At 46.1% G+C, this 19,961-nt stretch overlaps 1 protein-coding gene across 2 annotated transcripts in view; it reads right to left on the reverse strand.

The window, feature by feature from the left end:
• ALDH1L1 (aldehyde dehydrogenase 1 family member L1) overlaps positions 1 to 19,961 on the reverse strand; it is a 685,374-nt gene that overhangs the window by 555,828 nt on the left and 109,585 nt on the right. Inside the window, exon 3 of one of the 2 annotated variants that reach the window (XM_069643393.1) lies at positions 69 to 262. The gene's annotated coding sequence lies outside the window, so the exon portion shown is untranslated. Of the gene's footprint in view, positions 1 to 68; positions 452 to 19,961 lie in introns of those variants that run through there. The other variant, XM_069643394.1, reaches the window with a different exon arrangement.

Genomic DNA, 19,961 nt, shown 5'->3' on the forward strand with positions numbered 1-19,961 from the left:
CATCAATTCACAAAACACATTTTATTTATTTTCTTCATTTGTACAATAACACCAAGAAAATTACTCACTGATGTATACTTTATACACTGCCTATCTTTGCATTCACGTCCGTACGCGCTTCTGTGGAAAATCACACATTAATGCAATGTGTATTTAGCAGTGTTTAGCGAACGCCTGAACCTTGCTGTTCATCCTTCAAGTTGGTCTGGTCAATACTGACTGGACTTAAGTTCACCAAGGCGGCCCATTCCAGTGCATTTTCCTAAACATTAAAAAAAATGGCATCACAGTCTGACAGAGAAAAGGCACGATGTGAACAAGCACAGACTTTATTTTGTGAAACATTGCACGCAAGTACACCTATATCCAATACAGTGGAGACCAGTACTGTGGATAACAATGAAATTAGCCTACTAAAGACATTGGAGAAACTTCAGAAAAAAGAAGTAAGCAAATGTGGGAGGAACATTCCCTTCAAAATTATTTGGATATTGGAAGAATGCCACGTGGCCTCAGAATTTTAATCTCGCCATCCTTCGACGAACAAGACCTGGAAATGTTAAGTGAGTGGGGCGATTCGACGAATACATGCTCAGGACAGTTTTTGAATACTTTGATCAAGTATGCACGTAAAGACAGAGAAAAAACTAACGAAAATGGAAGAAATTAACGAGCAATTGTCCCAAATACCAGCAAGCGAAGAGGGCAATATTTAAGAACTAACATTGAAGTGGGTCTTAAGACCTATGAGGAAGAAATTAAACAATGAAAACAAAGAAAATTCCTTCACGACAAAGACGATTATGAGAAGGGAAGAGTTTACACCTTTGCTCGCCAATTCGACCACTTGAGAAAAAACTTGTCCAGTAAAACTAATCAAAGCAATGAAAGCATAGCCAGCCACAACATCAGAATCAGAAATATCCACCAGTGAAAACGAAAATGAAAATGCTCCAAAAACCCCCAATTTTTTAGAGGAAATGAGGATGCTCGGGCTAGATGGTCGCAGCAACCCAAAAAAATATACAGGCAAAGGACGTGGAAAAGCACAAGGACGAGGAGGAAAAAGAAAACAAGGAGGGGACAAAGGAGCAAGCAGCACTGAGTCAGATGGGAATCCAAGAACGCGCTCTGGCAAGAAAACACCAAAATCAAGAACATCACTAATACTGACAACAGCATTATTAATCTGTCAAACTATACTCTCAATGCGGACCAAATTAAAGTCTTACAGTATGGGTTTAACTTTTGTCCAACTTCCTTATATGACTATGCAGAAACCAGGATCGACTTCTTCAAATATATGCGCAAAATTAGATTTAAATATTTTTTCTTTTTGAATCCACCCAAAAGCAAACCCAAAGAAATTCATCAAGGCAAAACAGCAGTAATCATAGAGGATCTTGACGCTCTATTAGATTTGGCTGAACCTGAATCCATGGGAAATACTGAGGAAGGTATTCCAGATATCTCCTTAGAAATACTCAACATAGAGACGGACTGGCTCATGAAAAGCAAACTGAAAGCCAAATCACGCTTTAATCCGCTGTTCCAGCCTGGTGGGAAAATAGAAGCTTTTCAAGACTTAGGCCCTCATTACGACCCTGGCGGAATACGAAAAACGATGGCGGAAATGTAATACCGCCATCGAATACCGCCCGTTGCGATCATGACCCGTCACCGTAAAGTACGATGCCATTAGCGACACCGTAGTGAACGCCAACGCTAACTGCACCAAGTACGCGCACGCGCGCCTTGCAAAACCGCAATTTCCGCCATGGCGCAACGGTACGCGAATGCTGACCCCAGCGGACATTCACTTAACGCCATCAAGCATGGCGGAAAGTACCATTCTGCCATGGCGAGAACTACGGCATCGCGAACCAACCGTAAATGGCCGTACTGAGTGCCTGTACTCCACTCCCTGGCCACATTGCACAACTCCTCGTAGGCGCAATGTAGTCACACCATGCAACCAGTGAAATGTACAAGTCACCCATGCATGCCAACGAACAAATGCATGCAGGGGCCCCAAGTGCCCTGTGAGTGGCCATCCACATTTGGCAAGACACCATTGCCGTACTGATGCAGCACAGGCATCTGAAGGTGCAAGTACACCAAAATGAACTGAAAATCCCATGAGACAAAACAACAACAGTCCCCCATCGCTTGCCACCAGTGTAAATCAACATTCAAAGCAGTAACCTGAGGGAGACTGCACCAGCCCTGTACACTTGCCAGTAGTCAAACCAACCATCAGCATAAGCACGTACCACACAACTGTACCCAGAAGCCGGAACCCAATGCAGATCACCTCACAATACATCGCGCCACAAATCGGAATATGCCACATTACTAGCAAAGAATAACGCTACACGGTTAATATCTGAATATAAATTTAATGCACATCAAAATCACCAAGCCCATACAGCCATTTGAACATAAACTCCCAAATGATCATCATTACTGTGGGCTGCATCCGCAATAAATGACCAGCTTCCCCTTGTGTGACGCCCTGTACCTTCATGGTACACAGGGGCTACATCAACGTCCAAAAAGGCAACATGGAAGCGCCTAGGAACGCAGGGCCGTCCCATGAAGTAGGCACTAGTCCAGCTGGAAGGTAGGTATGCTGCTCCTAGCCACTAGTACTGCGTAAGGGCATGTGGCCCATTGCCGATCGTCCCATAAGATCGTAATGGTGCTCCACTGATTAACTCGAAGCTGCAGGTGTCGACTGTAGAAGCCATCTGCAGGAGTGGCGTACAGATGGCAGCGGCAGAAGGGGAGGAGATACCTGTCACCCAAATGAAAAAATAATAGTATGGGCATCCGAACTTCATATGTATTACTCACTTCATTCAACACACCAAACCTACAACCATATGCATGCTAGCCCACTCATAAGGATCAATTGCACCCAAAAATCACTTGCGAATCATAACGACATAAATCGAGGTGAATACACTATTACAAACGAGTGTCTGTGTGCATGCGCCTGTCAGAACAGGATCCATCAGATGGGATTATCAACGTGCATAGACACAAGTGATTGAAGGCGCGTCGAGACAGGGAGGGTCCAACAAGGGCAGACAGACGATGGTCCCACTATGGCAGCCTTGCATCACATAGCGCAGGGGAAGGGGATAGACTCCAAATAGCCATGTACATGGCAGACTCCCAATTAAATCATCTGTCCATGCATCCATTCATCATTCCCTCATCCCGGTATGAAAACGCCTGAATATTTACTCACATAACATTCGAAATTTCCATTGAGTCTGTGCGTAATGCAGTCTTCAAAATCCACTGTGCTCCTGCCCGGATCCCTTGTGTAGTGAAGTTACATGTATTTGGGAACGTCCTGCCTTATCGTCCACTACGCTATAGCGCATCCCATTCAAATCATATCAATCATTGCATTCTCGTCATGGGCCCTGTCCCAAGGACATTCAACAATAGAACGTTATATTTCCAGTCAGACCTGTGGGCGTCTCCACGCCGCTAGTTGAAAACCGAAAGCGCTGTCCTTCGAATTCCTAATTTGCAACATCACGTCGAGAGGCATCTGTGAACGCTTGTATTCACAAATACATCTATGTAGTGCGGCTGTGTGTGAAAATGGTAACTGGCCTCAATCACTAATGGGACTCCCCGCCCGTCGGTGAACGTCGGTACAGTGCTGCATGAGGGTCCACCGTTGATCGAGCACTACATTCCACTGACCCTTCACAAGTCTGCTCGCGAATGCAAATATAGTATGTGCAACAATGGGACCATAGCAGAATCAACATATAAACCAATATTTCACTGCCATCGGGATTAAGAACATGAATGTAAATGCAAGATGCCATGCGTCGAATTGCAGCGTCGTGTGCGGGACGTGCTCGCACGAAAGGCATTGCAGCTGACACAGGTGGAATGAATCACCACAGGTGAAGGCTATACAGCCTGAAAACACATAAATTGCACACCCAACCCCCTCCCCCAACCACACCCACTCCAGAATGCTACCGGCAGGACTAGCGATGTTGGGCCTGGGGGACCTGATTGCACTGCAAGTACTCCAACTTCAAGAAGAAGACGAACACCAACTACTACAACAACCGGCCGCACAGAGGAGACGCAGGAGGAGGAGGAGGAGGAGGAGGGCAAGGCATGGCCAGCAAGCCCCACCAGCACAGCCACTACCACCACGCAGGCAGCCCGCAATCCCACGCCTCCGAGCTAATCCGTTCAACCTCACAGATGAGCAGATCCACACCCTCTACCATTTGGACCGGGACACCATAACCGCCATTGTCAACATGACACACGCTGACCTTGTCAGCATGATAGATAGCCCAACCGCCATCCCACCCCTACTGAAGGTGGTGTCTGTACTCCACTTCCTGGCCACAGGCACCTACCAGCACACAGTCGGACAGTTGCATGGCATTTCACAGCCACTATTCTCACGGACACTATTCCAAGTGCTTGATGCCCTCCTGAAGCACTCAGACGACTACATCACTTTACCACGCTCGGAGCAGGAGATTACAAACACAAAAGTGGGATTCCATGCACTTGGCGGCATACCGGGTTGCATTGGTGCCATCGACTGCACCCATGTGGAATTGGTTGTCCCACATGCCATGGAGGTCCAGTACCGCAACCGGAAACAATATAATTCTATCAATGTACAAATGGTGTGTGACTCCAACAGGATCTTTACACATTGTTGTGCCCGATTTCCAGGATCAACCCATGATTCTATGGTCTTGCGGAACTCTACAATACCACGCTACATGGAGCGACACGCAGGGCACCGATCCCAGCTACTCGGTGAGTCTCATTTAATGCATGAGTATGTGGGGTAGGTGATGCGTGAATGACCTGGCAGGAAGGGGGGGGATGCGTACGTAGCAATGACATTCCACAAACATCCTTTGTTGTCCACATACAGGTGATGCCGGGTATCCACTGAAGAGATGGCTCCTTACACCAATCCGGAACCCACAGGACCAGCATGAGGAGGACTACAACCATGCCCACTCACGTACCCGTGTGGTCATAGAACAGGCATTCGGCCTACTGAAGGCTCGTTTCCGCTGCCTCAGCAGGTCTGGCGGGGCACTCCTGTACCGCCATGAGAAGGTTGCAAAGATGGTCAAGGCATGTGTCATGCTACACAACATGTGCGTACGTAGGAATGTGGCCATGCCCCCCGACGCAGAACTGCAAGCACCTGAAGATGGTCATGATGAGGGTGGGGATGTGGCAGCACCTCAAGGGGTCCGCGAGGCACAGGAGGCCCGTGAATTACGTCAGAATATCATAGATGCATGCTTCTAGCACTCACGCCTGGTGGCTGTTACATGGACACGGGACTTGTGGCACTGTGTGTGTCTGGAACATGCACAATGTGGACTGTACGCCAAGATAGGCCTCGTACACAAAGATCAATGTCCACACATCTCATTGGATGAATATGAAGAATTGTATTGCAGATGTGAAATGACATTACACACCCAATCGACCCGCCACCCAATGAAGCACAACACACCCCCTCCACCCTCCTACCTCCCCCCCGAACACCAGTGTCCAAAGACGCTCATTGTCAGTGGGCAGACGCTATTGCAAGCCCCCTCTCCGGGTATCAGGGGCACCCCTGCCTGTGGAGCGCCGGTTCCTCCCAGATCTACGTTGGGGGCTGCCCTGGACGGAACTTGCAACGGATGATGTCTCTGCCTGCTCACGTCCATGCATGTCCCTAAGGGTTTGTGAGAGCTCAGTGAGCACACGGCGCACAGCGGCAAGTTCACCACATACGTCTTTGGACGTCGCATGCAGTTCCCCCCTCAGGCTCTCGGTGCTTCTCTCCATTTGTCCCTTCAGGCTCTCGGTACTTCTCTCCATTTGTCCCCTCAGGCTCTCGGTATTTCGCTCCATTTCTGCCCTAAGTGTCTCAGTAGATGTTTCAATGGCTGCCTTAGAACCCCCACATTCAGCAGCATGCTCCTTGAGGAGCGTGGCCAGTTGCTGCTGTTGCACAATCATCTGCTCGAGGGACTGTTGCCTCTGCTGGCCCATGCCCATATGCGGTGGTGTCACAGAGGGGCTGGACGCCTCATGTTGCCTTGCCACAGGCCTTGTGGGGGTTTGCCAGTCGTCGTCTTGTGGGTTTCCTCATGGTGTACGGGATGATACAAACAGGGGGATTGAGACAGGTCATGGATGGGTCCTACTTCGACAGCACCGTTTTCTGTGTCGGAGCATGCTGGCATGAATGCAGTGTCACCTATGGTGCTGCTGCCACCAGAAGCAGTGCCTTCTGTGGCATCCATTGGGGGGACCTGTGGTGCTGCTGTTGTGGACATGCTGGCTGCTGGGGTGCCTGTTGGAGTCCCCTCCAGTGTGCTGCCACTCGATTTGTGCTGCTGCCGTGTCTTGATCCGTGCAGCTGAGGTGGAGGGTCTTTGGCCGTTGGTCTTGGCCCTCTTTGCAGGTGTGCTGGTAGGGGTGTCCTGAAGCTCGTCGTTTGAATCGGACCCTGTGGTGGAGTAAAGGAGGGCGAGCGTTATTTATGGGTCTGTGGTAATTGTGATGGCAATGTATCACATGCATTGGGGTGGTACCTGGGGGGGATTTGGGTCAGGGCCTTGGAGGTGGTCTCATTTTTGTGTGGATTGGGGATGCAGTTATTTTGCAGTCTGCAGTTAGGGTGTGCATGCTGCACATGTAGAGTGTGTTTTTGGGATTTTTAATTATTTATGTATTTAATCTGACTTTTAAAGGGCGCTGTCATGGCAATGTATGTGGTCGTTCTCCTGGACATGTGTTTCTATTGCACTATGGGGACACATGGTACTTCACATGGTTGGTAATTGTGGATTTAGCATAGTTTTATTTGGCCCACCTACCTGATTCTTCGGATGTCTGCACTCCTTTCTCCATCCCTCCGACTCCCTCTATGCTCTCCATTCCAATGGTGGAGGCACAGATTTCTTCCCAGGGGGTCAACTTGATGGGTGATTCCGATCCTCCCCCGGTAGCTGTGGCAATGTTCCGGTTGGCAGAGAGTATGCTCCGGACGCGTATCCGTAGGTCGCCCCATCGCTTTCTGCATTGCTGTGGGTTGCGGGGTGCGGTCCCCACCGCACTTACCCGCTGTGCCACCAGGGCCCATATGGCCTTCTTGTTCGCAAGTGCCGTCCTCGTCATTTGCGTCGAGAAGACGACGGCAGCATTCTCCTGGAGGGTCTCTGTGAGCACGGTGAGTTCCTCATGGGAGAAGTGGACCTGCCGCTTGCGATCGCACGCTTTTTTAGCAACTTTTCCCATATTTATTTTTTTAAATGGGGTGGCTGACGGGTTGGGATGTGTCTCAGGGTCGGTTTTTCAATGGTTGTGTTGGGATTCGGATTTTATGGGTGTACGGCGTGCTGTTTCCCGTTCCGGCCCCATGTTTTTACTTCCGTTTCCGTATATTTACGGTGACCGTAGTTTGCGCTGACCGGTCATTACGGTGACCCCTGAGATGGGTGGCGGAATTGCACCTAGGGTGGCGTACGACGGCGGTAAGGGGTGTTTTGGGGTCATTTCCGCCGTCGCGGACTTTGCACTTCCGCCATGGCGTAATGCTCGTGCCCGATGGGTCGGAATCAGCCGCACTTTACTCCATCGTGCAGTGGCGGAAACGCTGTTTGCGCTATGGCGGTCATGTCAGTTACTTTCCGCCAGGGTCGTAATGAGGCCCTTAGTCATTCATGACCTTCAAAAGGCAAGATTTAAAGCTATCAAAATGAAACCCAATTTTTCCTTCAAAGAAAGACAAACTTTGAAAGATCTACAAGGAGTCGGTTGTATCATTATCAAAGCATCAGACAAAGGCACCAACATTGTCATCCAAAATCGAACAGATTATGTTAAGGAAGCACACAGACAGCCACTGGACACCAGCTGCTATGAAAAACTTGAGGAAAACCCAACAGAGAGAATAAAACAGAAGGTGGAGTGCCGTCTCAAGAAATGGTCCGATTTGGGCCTTCTGGACGAGGATGACTGCAGATTCCTCTTCAATAAATTTCCCAATATACTGACCATTTATTTTCTCCCTAAGATCCATAAACATTCCACCCATCCCCCTGGTCGCCCTATTGTAACACTAAATGGAGCTTCTCTAGAAAACATTTTGAAATATGTGGATCAAACTCTTTTACGGCTCGTATTTACCCTACCATCGTATTTGCGCAATACTAAAGATTTCCTCAGCAAAATAGAAGGACTATAATGGGAAGAGAACTACATGTTTGCCACGCTAGACGTTGTTTCACTCTACACTTCTATACAGCATGAAGATGGCAAGAAAGCCTGCAAATATTTTCTCAATACAAGATCACTAAATTATCTTTCACATGGAGAAATGATAATTGAAATGATAGAGATTTGCCTTACCAACAACATCTTTTTGTTCAATAATGAATTCTACAATCAAGTTAGAGGAACTGCCATGGGCACGAGCTTTGCTCCATCCTATGCGAATTTGACCATGGGATGGTGGGAGAAATTTATAGTGTGGACAGAACTTAATACCCAGCAAACCAACCAAGTAATCCTGTGGCTTAGGTTCATTGATGACCACTTCATTCTCTGGAATGGCGAAGAAAATGATTGGCTTGATTTTGTCAAAACCGTAAACGTGAACAATCTTAACCTGAAATTTACAGAGACCCATAGCCGAAAACAGCTTGTCTTCTTGGATGTAGTGGTCAAGACAAATCAAAGCAAGATTATCACTGAATTGCATCGCACACCCACCAGTTCCAATATGCCACTTTTCACCACTGGTAACCATCCTACATCGCTAAAATGGAGTATTCCTTATGGTGAATTCGTCAGAATACGACGAAATTGCAGCACAATGGAATATTTTGATCAAGAATGTAGGTTCACTGCTGCTAACTTTTCCAAACAAAGATACCCCAAAGCTATTCTGGAGAGAGCCTACTTGAAAGCTCAAAACCTCAATCAAACTACTCTGCTCTCATCTAATAGAACACCAGAGAAAGACAAACAAGATGACGAAACAAGGCTTATCCTTACGTATGGAACCCATGCCAACGTCATTCGTAAAATACTCCATCGACATTGGCATATTTTGCAATCAGATGAAGTGTTATCAACTGTCCTCAAAGAATGCATTAACATCACCTTTAGAAAGTCTCTTTCCATCAAAGACTCACTGGTCAGCAGCTTCTTGCCCCTCTATATAAAATCTCAAACAGCTTGTGGCTTAACACTAACCCTAGTGGTTTTTACAAATGTACTAAATGCAAAGCATGCAAGTTTGCCCTGAATAGAACCAATTACACACATCCAGTTACAGGACAATTGGTTGAACTACAGAGTCACATTACGTGTAATACAGAGTTTGTGGTCTATGGACTCATATGCCCTTGCAACCTTTGGTACATTGGAAGTACCATCGGCAAACTTAAACTGAGAATTTTACAACATATGCGAGCCATAAAAAACTCTGACCCATCCTATCCAATGGCAGTCCACTTTAAGGATGTACATCAGGGCAAATTGGATTGTTTGAGATTTTTAGGCCTACACCACATTACAGCCAATCCACGGGGGGGGCAACAGAGAACTTGATCTGCACCAAAAAGAGACTAAATACATTCTGGATTTTGAATCAAAGAAGCCTAAAGGACATAATCTTGATGAGGAGTTGTAGACGTATCTAGGAACTTAAGCTATGGGACAAACAATTATATATTGTTCTCTTCTGGTCTCTGGTCAGCTGCTATTTTGAATACTTTTTTTCATATAATTTTCATTAATTGGTAGAAACCTTTTTATTCAGATGTTTATACAGGATTCTACATAGCCAGTCGTACAGTTATATATTTTGTGCAATAGTACGTGCGATGTCATCACATGAAGTCTCCTTGCCGAAATTTTAAATTGTAATTTGTCATGTGTGTTTATATATTTGTTATATTTAAATTCACTTGGGGCAGATCTATTGGCCAGTCTCAGATTTATTGGTGTCCGTCACAAACGAACGCTTATGGAGTTGCTTTTATGATATAGTTGGTTCCTTTCCTTTTTCCTTCTTTCTCCCTAACCTAGAGGATTATTGGCAGCCAATACATGTGTAAGATTGTATTTCCCATTTTATAAAGAGGATGTGCAGATATAACGTTGCATTTTACAACAAGAAGTAATGTTTTAGAACTATGCGTATTTTAGAGTTTAGAGCATAAGATGGTTTATAACATAACCATGCACTTTAATGCACTATGCACTTTATCTCACTGCTTTATATAGCCAAAGATGCACTTTAGCACTCAGCACTTTAGAGCACTATGCACTTGAATTACTCTGCTTATACTCTGTTAGTTACTAACATGCATTCTATAACATTGCTGATTAGGCAATTTTCTAGTAATGAGTAGTTTATTAATGAGGTCCGTCTCTGGTTTTATCGGTACAATATACCTAATAGCATTTTGTGCTTAGGTTGACTCAGGGTTAGCATTGGCTATTTAAAGCAATATTTTTGCAGTTTACACCGCAAGCATGATTTCTAGCAGAGTGGAGTGTGCAATCCTCGCCTCAATGTATTCTGTGGTTTATTGAATACCTACCCGGGTTCACTCGGATATAAGTATATTATATATTTGGGAACTAGCTGCATTTTTAGAATTTAATTACGTGTCATTTACATGTCTACTTCCCTGGGCGGTATGAATCTTACAGTGTCAAAGGCCAGTACTAACATTGTAATAACGGAACCCAGGCCATCTTCAAAATGACCACCGTGTTGTACCTAAAACTTACCTAAGCTATCTACATGGCAAACTAAAAAGTGAAAAAGGACAATGTGTATTACGGACCATAGAGACTTGCCACATGTTTGCATACATACACGGATGGTTAAGCATTCACTTGTACGTGAACAAGCTGTGAGTTAGCAGTGAAACCTGTTGTACCGTGCTCTTTTAATTGTCGGCAGATGCCTAATAAAACTGGAAACCAAACAAACTCGATGCTGCATTAATCTTGGTTCTTACGAAGGAAGTGTCCCTCATTGGTGTTCTCTGCACTGCTGTGAGTGTTATCCCCCTTGGGAGAAATTGAATCTTTTTCTCCTTCTTTATATATATATTTTCATCTGATTTTTCAGCCTTCCCTTTCATTCTTCAGATGGTTCCTCTTCTCGACTTTTGTTTGGCTCAACAATCAGTCGTAAAGCATGTGTGGGATGACAGCTTTTCAACTGGTTAATGTGGACCCATTTTTCTTCTGTTTGTTCTCCTTTTGGGATGCAGATATTGTAAGCAAAAGGTGATATTTTATCTACAATTTCAAAGGCACCACACCAAGATGGGAGGAATTTCCACCCCTTGGCCTGATTTCTTTGAGAATTGCACAGGTAAACCTTGGTACCTACTTCATACTATTTCTTGGTGGTCTTTAGTTCATAGTAGGTTTTCATTCCTTTAGCTGACTTTTCTAAACTGCGTTCAGCATAAGTAAAAGCATGTTGGAGGTGGGCCCTTAAACTTTCAATGCACTCATGAGTAGTGGATGCATTTAACAGTGTCTGCTCCTGAGTCCCATAGAGCAGATGCTGTGGTAACACCTTTTTATGTCCGGTCATGAGCTTTAATGGAGACATCTTTGTTGTATAAGATGGTTTAGATCTAATGCCATCAAGACAAGTAACAATTGGCTGTCCCAACTGAGTCCAGAGGCTGCCACAAACTTCTTTAAGATACAATTGTTTTGTTGTATGTTCCTCCCCGCCTGAGGCCGTGCGGTAGACAATGTGGAGTTTTCTTTTTACCCTTAGAATCTCTGACATCTTTGCCATCCCCTCACTGGTAAAAAGGCTTTCTCGTCTGACTCAATCCTTTGCGGGAGGCTAAAACGAGAGAAGATGTGGTTGATCATTAGTGCAGTAGCTGTCTATGCCTTACAATTCAGGACTGGAAGACATTCTACCCACTTCGTGAACAAGCATATCACAGTCAACATGTACTTGTTTTCTCTAGAGTAGCGAATCACTGGCCCAATAAAATCAACTTGCAAATGTGACCAAGGCAGTGTCATTCCCCTTTTATGTAGGGGAGCTCTGTGTGTTACACCCAGATTTCGGCATCCCACTCTCTGGCATCGTTGGCAGTTACAGCCGCGGATGCGATTTCATACCACCAACAGGGAGCCTCAAGCTCAGAGGAGCGGTCTAGTGGTTCGTGAGAAGGATGAGAGCGAGACTCCTCCTTCCTCTCCGGAAGTACGATATGAACGAGAGTTGCCAGGAGTACTACGCGTTGCTACGATTCATCACAGCTCCGCTCCGTGAGTTACTGAAACTGCGATACGTGCCTCTCATTGAGTTAGATTTAGATTTAGGGAAGCCTTTCTTTCTTTACTTTACTCTGCTTACATTTCCTGCAGGACTTTCCTCCATTTACCCCTATTCAGTCCGACCCAGCAGCTCCACCCGGCTCAGTCTTACGGACGAAATTCTCAGCAGTCTTATTACCCTTTGGTCGATCCCGCCTCGACACTACCCTCAAACTCCCAAGACTCAACAGGTGATCGCTGCATCCTTGCCTATCCAACAGGTAGGGATCTAAACATTCAGGCTTTGCCCCCCTTCACTCCTCTTCTCACAAAACCTTATGCAAACACTTCCCTTCTGTTTTTTCTTTAACCTATATCAGATCGGACCACATCACCAGCCAACAGAGACTCTCCATAACACTCCTTGGGATTCTCCCACAGGTACATCTCACTCATTCAACCTTGGGTAACCATAAGACGAAGGGTGCTACAGATTGTTAATTCTACCTATTCTATTCCCACAGAAGAGTCTCACCCAAGCCAATTCATCGCGACTCCATCCGGTTAAACTTCCTACTCCAGTCGTGAGGGATCTACACGAACCACCTACAGGACAACATCCACAACCAGGTTTTTGTCCCTCTAAGAGGGTTTCCCGGAGAACCCCTTTCTGGCACCTGTGTTGGAAGGTTGGGGAAGGGGTCTCTGGTAAACTTTCACTCTTTCGGAGATACCGAAGACAAGGTAGGACTTTTCCATTGTTGTCTGCAAAGTGCTTCTGAATTGTATCGGCAGTCGTTACACTGTGTGTGAGTGAACTGTGTTGGAATTGAGCACACACAAGCCGCCCCTTTAGGTACGTGTCGAGGTCCTGGCCCATGAAGTGCCAGTAGGCAACCTCGCGCAAGATTTCCACTGATGTTTGAAACCCCCTATGACTGGCAGTGGCTGCGTCATGGGCGTGGTTCAACATCCGACTTCTGAATGAGGTATGTACCACCCACTGGTCAGAGCCAGATGGGGCTTTCCTTACCAACAAACCGTCTTGGATCTGGAACATTTTGGAAAACTTCATCAACACCCGGAGATCCTCTTTACCGGCATAATCCCACTCTGTTGGAGGAAAGCTTACAGGGTCTTCAGTGTGTCAATAACATTTCCCAATGATCGGGTCCTCTTTCTGTGCAATGATAAAATCTGCATCTGGGTATCTTTACTCCCCTGGGTTGTTGAGAGTTCGCTGTTAGCTTGAATTTGTGACCTGGTGACAGCTGCCATTTGGATTTCACCCGGCAGTGTTTCCATTTCTATGAAATCCCCCTGCAGAGCTCCAGTTTTAGCCAGCTGGTTAGCCAGGTAATTCCCAGTTATATCTGGCCCTTTTATTTTGGAATGACCTCTCATCTTCTTCCAATAGATGGTCATCTCATTGGAGGTCACCAGATCGTCAATTGACTGGATCAGTTTGGCATGCTTTAGGGGTTTGTTGTTGGCACAAAGCATGCCTCGATTCTTCCAGTTAATCAGGTGCTCCAAAAACCCATTCCTGACATAATCAGAGTCAGTGTTTATGACCAGTTCATTCAGTTGGTGGTGCACTGCAGCGAGGATGGCATGATAAGCAGCCATAAACTCTTCAACCTGACTACTTCGGGGTCCTATGTTATAACCAGCAGAGGGTTCTTGTGCGTCATTCACCCAGGCATTCCCAATGCCAGCCATCAGATCCTTTCCCCAGTTGTTATCAACATGGTAGGAGCACACATCCACATAAACTGTGAGTATCCAATGACACATGCCTTCTTCATAGACCTTGTGTTGGGAAGTTAAGTATGCCTCCATGTTGTTATTGGTCATTATACTTTTGTCCTCAAGACAGTTTGCTGGAATTCTGGAACTAACGTTCCCCACCCAGATTCTGTCACTTTGTAGATACTGCAAGGGTTGATGAGGAGTTTCGACGATGATGTGCTCCCCCTGTATGAATGGACAGTAATTTCTCACCCCACGCACCTTTGCCAGGAGTACCTTCTCACAGTCTTTGAATTTTTCCTCCACCGGGGACAAAGTCTTGCTCGCATAGGAGATGACTTTGTTGACCTGTCATGCTTTTGGCACAATACCGCTGTTAGGCAAGTATCTGAGTACCCCGACTCCAAGAAAAACTCCTTGTTCCTTGTGGGGTAAGCCAAACAAGCAGCCTGGGAAAGGCTTCTTTTTAGTTGTTTAACTGCCTCGGATTGTTCTGGATCCCACTGCCACTTGACTCCGGCCTTTATTAAATAGACCAAGGGTGCAGTGACTTCTGCGCAGTCTTCAATGAACGTTCAGCTATAATTAGTAAGTCTGAGTAGGCTTCTCAATTCTCAGAAAGTGGTAGGGTTTTATAATTTCAATACGGCTTCCTCCTTTTTTGCCTGGGGATTAAGACCCTCAGGCATGATCTTGTGCCCTAAGAAGTTTTGCTCTGGCCTTCTGCAACTGGGTTAGAACATAGAGGATTTCTGCTATATCTTCCTCCATAGGTGTGCTCTTGATGAAAACATCATCCACATAGGCCAGGTTTTCCCTTTCGCCCAAATCGAGCAGGGCCTAATGTAGGAAGATGTTTAACTCATTGCCGGAGTTTTTGTATCCAAAGGGGGTTTGAGTCCACGTGTACTGCTGCCCCCCAAAGGTAAAGAAAACCTTGTACTGGTCTTCCCTACTAACGGGTACTGACCAGTAACCGTTGGTCAGGTCAGTGGCGGTGTATACCTTTGATCCTTGAATCTGGGCCAGTGTCTGATCGATGTAGGGAAGGGGTCATCTTGACATGTGGACCCATTTGTTCAACTCCCTCGGGTCTGCACATAGTCTCCATTAGCCGTTTGGTTTGAGGATCCCGTGTGCCGGGTTGCTGAAGGTTCTGTGGATTGGATGCATTATCACATGTGATTCTAAATTCTTAATAATCTCTGTGAGTGACTCCATGGATGCAAGAGGTAACCAGTATTGTTTCACAAATATGGGAGCCATCTCAGGGTCCGTGGGAATGGTGGTTGAATGAATGGATGTCCGTCCACAGTCAAGTAGTGCACTGAAAAGATATCTTGGAATTCCAGGAAGACCTGTTTTAGCTTTTGTCTTTGCTCCTCGGTCTCACAGGCATCAGCAAGATAAATCCTTTCCTCGACCATCTGCTTGAAACCTGGAAAGACCTCAGGCTTGGCAATTTGAGCATTATCCTCCAGTTGGGTGGAGAGATCTCTTTTGATGGTGTTGACCTGGACAGGGGATTCGAGGTAGTGGTCCTTGACTCTGAACACTACCTCCTCCCTCCTAATGTCACAGGTCACCTCTTCCACAACTTAGGGGCAAGAAGAGTACACCAGGAAATTCCCCCCATGCCTAGTAAAAATGTTTTCTGGAGGAATACCGTCACTGAAGTCGAAACAATCATTTGGGATTGGTCCCATGATTTAATTACCTAAATCAATAGACTAATGTTGGGTATTAACCGCCATTCCAATAAAGGTGTCTGCGCCCAAAGTGATACTTCCTGTTATCCACCAATATTCAAATGGGGTTGTTTTCTAGGTCTACTAGAGGTGTCAGATTTAAATATAAACCTTATTGTTGGAGATTGGAATTTAGATTTATATATGCGTCCTGATGTTTGAGGTTCTGTCCTCGCTTAATTTGGAGGGGAAGAGTACTTTGTTGTACGTGTCCTTGGATGGCAACCTCTTCTCGCACTTGAACATCAACCGCATAAGGCAGCAATTGAACTTACCGGAATGTTGTCAAAGCCCATGGGGTTACTGCCCAGTCGCGACCACGCTTTATTATTAATTAGATCCAAATTGATTCCAAATTAGTTGAGAATGTCACTTCCCAGATAAAAGGCGGAATGTACATCTCTCACGACCCAACAATTATGGTCTATACTTTTGTTGCAAATGGAATTTTTTTGCATGCACCTGCTAGGCAGGAAATGTTTGGAATTTGGAGTTTCCAGACCTACTTCCCATTTGTCAATCAATTTAAATGTGGGAATGGTCTGATCTTTTGGGAGTTTCCTGATTACTTATTTGCTACTGAATCGCCTTCCATTATTCAGGCATACTCTGGCGAGTACTGGTTCCTACCTCTTATTTACATGAATGGGGAAAGACAACTGCTCCCCCTTTTTCTGAATGACGTCAGACTTTGAGTGGACTCTTCCTTGTCTGGTTTCACGGGACTCAACGTTTCTTCTGATTTTGGACTGGTGTCAAATTTTAGGGTGTTCCCTTCCAGTGTGGATTGCCACTTAAAACTGGGAGGAAGGTTGATTTTCAAGAATGGAGAAGGGTTCCCATCACCAGTTTGTTCTCCTACAGAGATGACAGGGATTCCCGGGACTTGGTTATTTTTTAAATGGAACTCTACATTCTCAGAGCGTTCATCAATTACGTTACAGGTACCATTCAGGCTGGAATCAAGGTGTGCCCTGTGGAGTCACAACGATCACCGGATGTTTCAGCCGGTGCCGGCCAATTATTATGTCCAGATCCACAGTCCCTTTGACGGAAATATTATTCCTGTCGAAATTTTGGAGTTGTCTGGGAAGTGGGATGAGTGGAATTTGGTAGCCCTCCCCCATTCTGAGTTTAGTTGGTCAAAAGCCCTTTTTGATGGGAGGGTGGCTTAGGATCCAGTATCCACCACAGCTGATAATGAACACTGACCTTGCACCTTTACCGCTGCATAAAAACAGCATTCTTTCTCCTCCAAGGTGCAAAGAAAGTGTGAGTTTTTTGACAGCTCAGTGGTCATTTTCTTAATATTGAACCCCAACACTGTTTTTTCTTGGGCACATTTTTGTGTCAGAGTTTGGGAATCTGTAAAAAAAACTCTGCAGCTCGCAATGGGAGTTGTTGGGGGATCCTCCTTTTCCCCGGGTCCTTGGGTGTCCCCCGTTACCTGGCAACAGTTCTCAGAACCTGTTTGGAGAAAGGCACCCCCTCTGTTTCACTTTGTGTGGCTCACATGTGTGGTGTTGAATAGTTTCTGCTTCTGGGTTGGTCTCCATACTTACCCTGTCCCACTCAGGGTCTTTTGGGACCCAATTTTCTTTGAGAGGGACCCCCCACCCATTTTTAAAAGAGAACGTCTGCTTACCTGAATCCTCCAGGGATTCTTCTCTTTCAAAGGGGATAATCCGGAGTTCCTCCACAAAGTGGGTTCTTCTTTGGCCTCTCCTACTTACCCTTTGCTGTTTGTGTTCTTACATTTCGGGGGTAGAAGAGACTCTCAGGCTGAAATGTTTTTAGGGGTTCTGTTTGGGTGAGAAATGAAGCTTCCTCAATGTCTTGGCATCTCCCTTCCACCCGGGCCCGACTCCACCAAAACCTGTGGTTTGTCAGAGGTTTCCTCCTGTCATTTCCCCCATGGGGCATCAGACCTGGGTGTTGGGGAATTCTGGGAAGCAGGGTTAGGTTGAGAGTTGGACTGAGCCCTCAACAAGTACCCCAGATCATTGGTAAGTTGCTGGACCTGTCGGTCCAGTTGTGAGACCTTTTCTGGGTGGTAGGGAGGTCTCAGTTGATACCTCTGCAACTCCTGAAAGGGGTAACTGTCCCTTTTCCCAGAGTAGCTCGGGTACTGGAAATTCCCCCCCATAATTTTCCATCTTGAATCTCCCTTCTCCTCGTTTCAGGGATCTATTGTCCTGTAATCTGGGAGGGAGAGGAGGATTGTTTTGGAAGTTCTGGTTTGCGGGATATCTGGGGAAAATGTTCAGATTGGGAGGTGGAGTGATACTTCTCTCCTGAGGGAGGTTTGAATGGATGTTTCCTGGGGCAGTTCTTATCTGATTAGTCCCCCCTTGGGCTGGGGAAGTGTATACATACACCGGGATTTGTTAAGTACCTTTGTACCTAGGTCTTATATAGGTGGCAGGGTCAGAGGGAACCTTGTTCTAGTCCCCCGCCTGACAACCATTCGATTGGGCCAGGTTGGGAGGTCCCTTCTGCTTTCCAGTTTACTTGTTGAGAGGAGGCTTACTTTTAGGCCCCCCCGTCTCCAGATTCAATGGAGGGGTAGTTTTTACCTCTACCACCTTTGCAGAAGAAGAGGTGTTAGATGGTTTGGGGGTTTTGGTGGTGTTTTTACTCTCGGCAGGCTTTTGGACCTTATAAATCCTGGTGGCCTATTCAATCACCCAATCCAGGGTCCTATGCTTGTGAATGTCACGCACCAACTGAGTCATTATGTATTTGCGGAGAGCATGGAAATATGTAGTTATGAACTCCCTACTATTGGTGATCACCTGCTAGGAGGTCTGAGCAAAGGCGCGCTTTAACTCCTGCACAAACTCCCAAGGCACCTGATCTTACTCACACTGCAAGTTTTATGCAGCCTTACAGGCCTCTTGTGGGTTCCTATGGGTTGTAAAATGTTTCAGTATGGCCATTTTATAGGTGGACCATCCTAGTCCTCCGGTCTCGCAAAGAAACTGGAGTACTCAGTTGACAACGTCCATTTAGCAAATGCTATACAATTCACATCAATCCTGATCTGGAATGATGTCATCATCTGCTCATAAAGTCCCAGGTGCTCCCATACTGAATACTTGGCATCTTGTGGTATGGGGTCAGGAAGGTCTTTATGGATTTGATTTGTCTTATTGGGTCTTTCACAAAACCCTTGCTCTGCTTCGCTTTCTTTTTCTTCCTATGCACCTGAGTCCATTCACCTTCTGACTCAGAACTGCTACCAGTACTCCATTCCCTGTCTTCCTGGTGCTCCCTATCTCTATGAGACTGGGAATATCTCCCAGAACCATGGGGCTGGACTCCTCTCACCTGAACCAAAGTGAACTCTCAGGCTCACTCTCACTGGATTTCCTTTCTGGCCCAGGATAGAACCCAGTTTCCAGATCCCTTCTACCAGGGAGTCTGGGGAATCCCCCGCCTCTTGCCCTGAATATAGAGAGGTTTTTAGAATGCCCTTTCCAGGCTGAGGGTCTGGCTTTCTCCTTCAGCAAAGCGGCAAGGTGGTCTCTTTGTAGTCACATCTTCAGACAATCTAACTCCCTGACTTTCTCTTCATAAGAGTTTTCATGGTCTAAAGTACTTACCAAATTATTTCTTACTTCCCAGGACTCACTGGTCCGGCCACTTTCTCTTCTGTGTGGTAGATATGAAGACTCATCACTGTCAGACAGGAAGTGCCCTTCTTGATCAGTTAGGCTAGGCCTGGGGAAGTCTAACTGCCTCATGTCACCCTGTTCTTGATAGGTGGCATGCATGAGGTCAATTCCCATTTATGCATGAGAGGTTGTAAATGACTGGCATGAGGCACCTGTTGGGAAATACACCTCACCTTGATCAGTGGGCCTTGTCCCATGCCCTGATTGGTCAGGGTGCCTCAGGTCCTGTTTATAATTTTCTTGGTGAAGCTCTCACACCTGTGTCTCTTTATTTATTTACTATTGGTAGTCAGAGAGCTGGCTTTTTAATTCTGACACTAAGGCCTGATTGGTGTCAAGCATCCTTCTCTGAGCTACCAACCGATATTTTGTTTGCTGCACCTCGTGCTGAGGTGATTTATTTTCCCTATGATAGCCTTGTATGCTGCATGCATATTCA

The sequence above is a fragment of the Ambystoma mexicanum genome, chromosome 2p (assembly GCF_040938575.1).
Source record: "Ambystoma mexicanum isolate Mex_15411 chromosome 2p, UKY_AmexF1_1, whole genome shotgun sequence".
Taxonomy (NCBI): domain Eukaryota; kingdom Metazoa; phylum Chordata; class Amphibia; order Caudata; family Ambystomatidae; genus Ambystoma; species Ambystoma mexicanum.